Source organism: Microcebus murinus, chromosome 11 (genome assembly GCF_040939455.1).
Source record: "Microcebus murinus isolate Inina chromosome 11, M.murinus_Inina_mat1.0, whole genome shotgun sequence".
Taxonomy (NCBI): Eukaryota; Metazoa; Chordata; class Mammalia; order Primates; family Cheirogaleidae; genus Microcebus; species Microcebus murinus.
This window is the reverse complement of record NC_134114.1, coordinates 202,365-210,426: the sequence shown is the minus strand read 5'-3', so window position 1 is coordinate 210,426 and position 8,062 is coordinate 202,365. Positions and strand designations below refer to the sequence as shown.

The 8,062-nt window shown below is 57.2% G+C and overlaps 1 pseudogene; it reads left to right on the top strand.

Moving 5' to 3' along the window:
* Window positions 1-6,481: 6,481 nt before the first annotated feature.
* Window positions 6,482-6,981, top strand: LOC105876484 (large ribosomal subunit protein eL21-like; annotated as a pseudogene).
* Window positions 6,982-8,062: the final 1,081 nt, after the last annotated feature.

The following is an 8,062-nucleotide window of genomic DNA, read 5'->3' as shown; positions in this document are numbered from 1 at the left end:
CTGCCCACCCCTGGCCTGGTGCTGCTGGCTCCGCAAGTCCAGCGGGGCCTTCTCTGCCTGGCTTGCTGAGGCTGAGGCACCAGGAGGGCAGCAGCCCTGGCTCTGTGCTCACCCCCGCTCTGTGCTGAGGGTGCCTGATCCGCTGTGCTGTCTGTGCCGGGCTGGTGTCCTGCCTGCCACCGAGACCGGGCCTGGGCAGCTCCTGTCCAGACTTGAGGATGGACATGCTGGGCAGCTGCAGGACAGACGCCTACGTGGGGTTTGCACTGCGTCCCTGTGCATGGCAGGTGGCCCAGCTCTCTGCCCAAACAGCGCCTGGAGCAGGCCAGGTGGGGACGGCTGCGCTGTCTCTACGGCAGACCAGTCCCCGTGTGACTCGAGCCCCTTTCTGGAACGTCAGTTCTCCCCCCAGCCCGGATCTGCCCGCACACTGCTTGGGTTTGGGCCGTTGCCTGAAATTCCACCGCTAGAATGGTCAATTATGCAAACCCAAAAGTGAAAGTTTATAAATAAATGATGCTTCAGTTTGAATTCTAGTGGCATGAAAAACTGTTCTCTGCGTGCTGTTGGGAAACGTGTGTTTGTGACGCCGCTGTGTGAGAAGGGGCGTTCCACAGCTACACGGAGAAGTGACCGGGCCGAGACGCAGGAGGGTCTTGTCGACGCTCCGGGTAGTAAGACTCAGGGCGGGTGTTATTAACTTTCACTTTTCTGTCGCTCCCCGCTATTTCCGGACTGAACACATGTGGCACACAGACAGGGAAAGAGCCGCTTGTGAAGGAGGGCTGTCTCCCCTTCCAGCTAAGACGGGGTGACGGGGCCCGGACCTACCGTCTGCCTGACACAACAAACCACAGAAGTAACACTCGAAACGAAGGTTTCCAAGACCCTGGACGCCAGACAACATGGCACAGCCGCCCCTGAGCAAAGGATGCAAATGGGGTCTCTGGGGTCACATCACACGCAGAAAACACGTGTGACAGAAACAGAGGGACAGCTGGGACGAGTGGAAGTGTGACAAAGGCGTGTCATCATAGACCCTAAGGCAGCCACGTAACACAACACACACCACAAGGAATGGCTAGAAACTAAACAAAGAAGATAATATGGACTCATAGAAAAATAATCCAAAGAAAATAGAAAAAAAAAAAAGGAGAAAGGGAACAAAGACCAGGTGGGAAAGATAGAGAACAAATAGAAAATGGAGTGTTTAAATGAGCCTGTCGCTGATCAAATTAAACATAAATGGTCCAAATATCCCAGTTAAAAAGCAAAGGTTGTCAGACTAGGGAAAAACCAAGATCCAACTATGTGACCCTACAAGAAATACGCTTTAAATATAAAGACCCAAATAAACTGTCAATAAAAGACTGAGAAAAAAATACACCCACTAACCCTAATCAATGAAAACTGGGGGGACTAAATTAATGCCAAAGTTGGAAATGACTCAAGTGTGCTTCGACGGCCCTGGGGAAGCAGATGGGACGAGTCCACTCCCGGCACACAACTGAGCTCTAGCGAGACAGGAAACACCGACACACGCGAAAACAGATGGATCTCACAATAATCATTCCGAGTGAAGTGAGGCAGGCCATAAAAAGGCAATACTGCCTTATTACATTTCTATAAAATTCCAGAAAATGCCAGCTAATCACAGCTGGCAGGAGGCCGGGAGGGAGGAGGGAGGTGTGCAGGGCGGGAGGGAGCCCTGTGTGGGATGGAAACGCTCCTTGTGCTGTTTATGGCGGTGGTTTCCCCGGCGTAGACGCATGTCAAAGCACATCGAATTGACACTTCACGCGGTTTATTGTCTGCCAATTGCATCTCAGTGAAGCTGTTAAACACAAAGTGGATGAGTGAGACATTTTATATCAGGTCTTATAAAACACTGATCTCAGGATTTCGATGATCCTCAGTTCCTAGTGGCCTTCGGTTGGTTGCCTCACAGAGCAAAAGGCCCTTTGCGCCGGGCCTGGAGCAAGGCCCCGACCCCAGGCTCCAGCAGGAGGACCAAGGCCCCCTGGGGGTGCGGGAGGGACCGCGGGCTCTGGGCTCTAGCGCAGGCAGCACAGCGGCCGTGATTTCACAGGCAGAGAAAACTCTAGACAAGGAGAGCAGGTGTCTGACCACAGTGGGGGAGATGCATCGACCGGAGAAAACGAGAATGCTGCTGAACCCGGCTCTTCTGTCTGTTTCCTTTTTTTGCCTGGGGTCACGTGAACAGCCTACAAAGTGTCTGTTTCACTAGCGGAGCCATAGGCAGTGGCCCTACACATTCGAAAGAAATAGCAGAAATCAGACAACAGGAGGATCGTCAATGCCCGGCTCTGCCATTTCTATCCATTTCCTTCCCGGTGTGCAGCCGGAATGCAAATCTCCCGGCTCTGCCGCCCAGCCCCCCAGGCGTTGCCACCAGATCTGTGGCCTGTCCAGCTCCCACCCCACACGATGGCAGCAACTTTATGACACGGGAAATAAACCAGTGTCACCTTTCACCAAATCACACTGCATTTTATTCATTTAGGGTGTACACACCTATCTATTTCCCGAAGGAATTTCGGGCCGATTATAAAATCATGCTCAACACAGAGCAAGACAACTATAAATAGAAAGCAAGCGCGAAGCATGTGCCCAGGGCTGGGCGGATCGCACAGATAAGCACAAGGTGGGCTCCAGATTGCAGGCGGCTGCCGCAGCCTGACCTTGCCCTGGTGCCTCACTGCTGTGTGGCTCGGCTTCCGAGTCTCCCGCCTGGGCACTGCTGCCTCTGCACGTGGCTGCCCTTTGGTGACCTGTGTCCTAGCACAGGTGGGGCCCTCTCCGCAGGGACCACAGCCCTCGAGTGGCTGGGCAGGACTGGCAGCCAACACCGTGAAGAGGGAGACCCCCTAGCTGGCTCTGACCCAGCCTGGCCGCACCTGGAGGAGCCCCTGCACCTGCTGGCGGCCACGGTGGGTGCAGGCCCTGTGCCTCCCTGCGGCGCCGCACTGGAGTCGTCCCCACTCCAAAGCACCCGGTAGAACCCTGACCACAGCACTGCCCGGACCACCCACATTGCCCAGACCACCCACACTGCCCAGACCACTCACACTGCCCGGACCACAGCCCTGCCCAGACCACGCACACTGCCCAGACCACAGCCCTGCCCAGACCACGCACACTGCCCAGACCACCCACGCTGCCCAGATCACGCACACTGCCTGGACCACCCACACTGCCAAGACCACCCACACTGCCTGGATCACAGCACTGCCCAGACCACCCACACTGCCCTGACCACAGCCCTGCCCAGACCACCCACACTGCCTGGATCATAGCATTGCCTGAACCACAGCACTACCCAGACCACCCACACTGCCCAGACTACCCACACTGCCTGGACCACCCACACTGCCAAGACCACCCACACTGCCCTGACCACAGCCCTGCCCAGACCACCCACACTGCCCTGACCACAGCCCTGCCCAGACCACCCACACTGCCTGGATCATAGCATTGCCTGAACCACAGCACTGCCCAGACCAGCCACACTGCCCAGACCACTCACACTGCCCGGACCACCCACACTGCCCAGACCACTCACACTGCCCGGACCACAGCCCTGCCCAGACCTCGCACACTGCCCGGACCACAGCCCTGCCCAGACCACCCACACTGCCCGGACCACAGCCCTGCCCAGACCACCCACACTGCCCGGACCACAGCCCTGCCCAGACCTCGCACACTGCCCGGACCACAGCCCTGCCCAGACCACCCACACTGCCCAGACCACAGCCCTGCCCACACCACCCACACTGCCCAGACCACCCACACTGCCCAGATCACGCACACTGCCTGGATCACAGCACTGCCCAGACCACAGCCCTGCCCAGACCACCCACACTGCCCGGACCACCCACACTGCCCAGACCACCCACACTGCCCAGACCACCCACACTGCCCAGACCACCCACACTGCCCAGACCACCCATACTGCCCAGACCACAGCCCTGCCCACACCACCCACACTGCCCAGACCACAGCCCTGCCCAGACCACCCACACTGCCCAGATCACGCACACTGCCCAGACCACAGCCCTGCCCAGACCACCCACACTGCCCACACCACCCACACTGCCCAGACCACCCACACTGCCCAGATCACGCACACTGCCCGGACCACAGCCCTGCCCAGACCACCCACACTGCCCAGACCACCCACACTGCCCAGATCACACACACTGCCCGGACCACAGCCCTGCCCGGACCACCCACACTGCCCAGACCACCCACACTGCCCAGACCACCCACACTGCCCAGACCACCCACACTGCCCAGATCACGCACACTGCCCGGACCACAGCCCTGCCCAGACCACCCACACTGCCCGGACCACAGCATTGCCTGACCCACAGCACTGCCCAGACCACCCACACTGCCCAGACCACCCACACTGCCAAGACCACCCACACTGCCTGGATCACAGCACTGCCCAGACCACCCACACTGCCCGGACCACCCACACTGCCCAGACCACAGCTCTGCCCAGACCACCCACACTGCCCAGACCACCCACACTGCCTGGACCACAGCCCTGCCCAGACCACCCACACTTCCCAGACCACCCACACTGCCTGGATCACAGCACTGCCCAGACCACAGCACTGCCCAGACCACCCACACTGCCCGGACCATCCACACTGCCTGGACCATCCACACTGCCTGGACCATCCACACTGCCTGGACCACCCACACTGCCTGGAACACACACACTGCCTGGACCACCCACACTTCCAGGACCACCCACACTGCCCAGACCACTCATATTGCCTGCAACACCCACACTGCCCAGACCACCCACACTGCCTGCAACACCCACACTGCCAGGACCACCCACACTGCCTGCAACACCCACACTGCCTGCAACACCCACACTGCCTGCAACACCCACACTGCCCAGACCATCCACACTGCCTGCAACACCCACACTGCCTGCAACACCCACACTGCCAGGACCACCCACACTGCCTGCAACACCCACACTGCCTGCAACACCCACACTGCCAGGACCACCCACACTGCCTGCAACACCCACACTGCCTGCAACACCCACACTGCCAGGACCACCCACACTGCCTGCAACACCCACACTGCCTGCAACACCCACACTGCCTGTAACACCAACACTGCCTGAACAACAGCACTGTCCAGACCACAGCACTGCTTAGACCACCCACACTTTGAAATGTGATAATTAGTTCTACAAACTTCATTGAAAGCTCACTGGATTCTAATGAGTCACTCCTAATTAGTTTTGTTTTTGTTTGGACACATGGCCTGGCTCTGTTGTTAGGGCCAGTGTGCAGTGGAATCATCCAGCTCACTGCAACCTCACAGGATGCTGCCTCAGCCTCCTGAGAGGCTGGGACTGCAGGCGTGTGCCACCATGCCTAGATGAGTCTTTTGTTTTTTTAATATTTTTTGTAGACACAGGGTCTTTCTGTTGCCCAAACTGGTCTCAAACTCCTGGGCTCAAAGTTCTTCTGTGTCAGCCTCCCAGAGTGGTAGGATTACAGGCGTGAGCTGCTGTACCCAGCCTGAACCTGGTTTTATCGTATTTTTCCTTCTGCGATTTTAAAAATAGAAGAGAAGTAATTCTGGGTGTAAGAGATGCAGGAGCCCCTGGGCCGTGAACAGTCTCAGCTGCCGGGTCCACAGGCCAGAAGGACACGCACACTCCCAGCACCACCGGGGCCTGGTCTGCCACCCCGGGCCGTGAGACCTGGGTCCCACCTTGCCAGGAGCCAGAGAAGTGGGTGCCGAGGTCCACGGCCAGATGGCACAGCTCCTCGGCTCGGCTGCCCCACAGCTGTGGTCACCTGTGTCCTAGCACAGGTGGGTCCCCTCCCCTCAGGGACCACAGCCCCCCCATGCCAGGCAGGACAGGCAGCCAAAACTGTGAAAACCGAGATCCTGTAGCTGGCTCTGCCCCTGCGGACCCAGACTGGCTGCACCTGGGGGAGCCCCTGCACCTGCTGGCAGCCACGGTGGGCACAGGCCCTGTGCCTCGCTGCAGCGCCCCACTAGGGGTTGTCCCTGCTCCAAAGCACCCGGTGGAGCCCTGACCACAGCACTGCCCGGACCACAGCCCTAACCCTAACCTAACCCTAACCCTAACCCTAACCCCCACGCTGGGGGATGAGACTTCCCCTGACCCCACGGCCCATCTTCCAAGCTCTGAGCCTGCAGGGGGCCGGGGAGACTCAGCGCAGCAGACTTTGTCTTCAGGGCTCCTCACTGGAGGCCTGGATTCCCTGGTCCCTCTGAGCCAAGTCTCGTTGCAGAAGGAAGAAAATCTGCCAGATCATAACACACTCAGAATGTCAGAAACTTCGGTCGAAACACATACAAGAGTTCCAGCAGGATCCCCTGCGAATTCACACATAGAAGCCTCCGGGGAATCCTTTTGGCCGGAGCTGCCATCTTCCAGTAACTCGCCAAAATGATGAACACAAAGGGAAAGAGGAGAGGCACCCGATATATATTCTCTAGGCCCTTTAGAAAACATGGAGTTGTTCCTTTGGCCACATACATGCGAATCTACAAGAAAGATGATATTGTAGACATCAAGGGAATGGGTACTGTTCAAAAAGGCATGCCCCACAAATGTTACCGTGGCAAAACTGGAAGAGTCTACAACGTTACCCAGCATGCTGGTTAGAATTGTAGCTGGTTGGAATTGTTGTAAATAAACAAGTTAAGGGCAAGATTCTTGCCAAGAGGATTAATGTACATATTGAGCACATTAAGCACTCTAAGAGCCGAGATAGCTTCCTGAAACGTGTGAAGGAAAATGATCAGAAAAAGAAGGAAGCCAAAGAGAAATGTACCTGGGTTCGGCTGAAGCGACAGGCTGCTCCACCCAGAGAAGCACGCTTTGTGAGAACCAACGGAAAGGATCCCGAGCTGCTGGAGCCTATTCCCTATGAATTCATGGCCTAATAGGTGTCTCACACTGTGAGAAGTGACAGAAAGGAACCTGAGGTGCTGGAACCTGTTCCCTATGAATTCATGGCATAATAGGTGTCTCACACTTTGTAAGAACCAATGGAAAGGAGCCCGAGCTGCTGGAACCTATTCCTTATGAATTCATGGCGTAATAGCACACCTGTGAGAAGCAAAGAAAGGACCTTGAGCTGCCAGAATCTATTCTCTATGAATTCATGGTATAGGAGACAAACCTAATAAAAGCCGCTGGACTCAAAAAAAAAGAAGCCTCCGGGGAAGATTGGCCTCTTTATTCTTGAGCACACAGACATCTTTTTCCTTTTCTAAAAAGTTTCCATTGCACAGTGAGATTTCACGTATATTTAAATAGTTAAACACCCCGTTATAACGTGGGGAAAATCACCTCTGTTGCTCGACGGGTGAGTGTTTCTAAAGGTGCCAAAGAGCCCCGTGGACTCGGATTCCCACTTGGGACACAGCAGCGCCGGGGAGGGACTGCCACAGGTCTCAGGAAGTGAGTGGGGGCACAGCTCTCCCGTGTTGTGCAGCCCCCCGGCATTGGGGCCCACACCCCAAGCCAAACACTCTCACTTGTGAATATTCGCATGAAGTGAGAAATGGAGACTAGAATTGGTCCAGGTCAGTTTTTTCACCAAAGTCACACACAACGTTCCCGTGTTCAGCACCGTTTGGATTTCAGAACGTCAGACGAGGCGCGGGGGCCCAGACCGGAGTCCCCCTGCCCTGGGGCAGCAGCAGTGGCCGACCGCAGAGCCGGGGCCTGTGGGCGTCTCCACCCTGAGCCTCGCTCAGCAGGTGAGTCTGGGCCCGGCTTTCTGGGCTGCAGGGCACAGAGGGACACTGGCGCGTGTGTGGCGTTTCCTGGCACGGGGGGAGTGCCGCAGCCCAGCGGGGGGCAACAGGGCGCGTGCCCACTTGCCTCTCTCCACGGCAAAGGTCGCACCTTCATCTCCTCACCTGCCCCTCCCCTCACCTGTGCTCCCACCTGAGGACCAGCAGGCCTGCGTTCAGGACACGTGGCTCTCAGCGGCCAGGCAGCACTAGAACCAAGTCC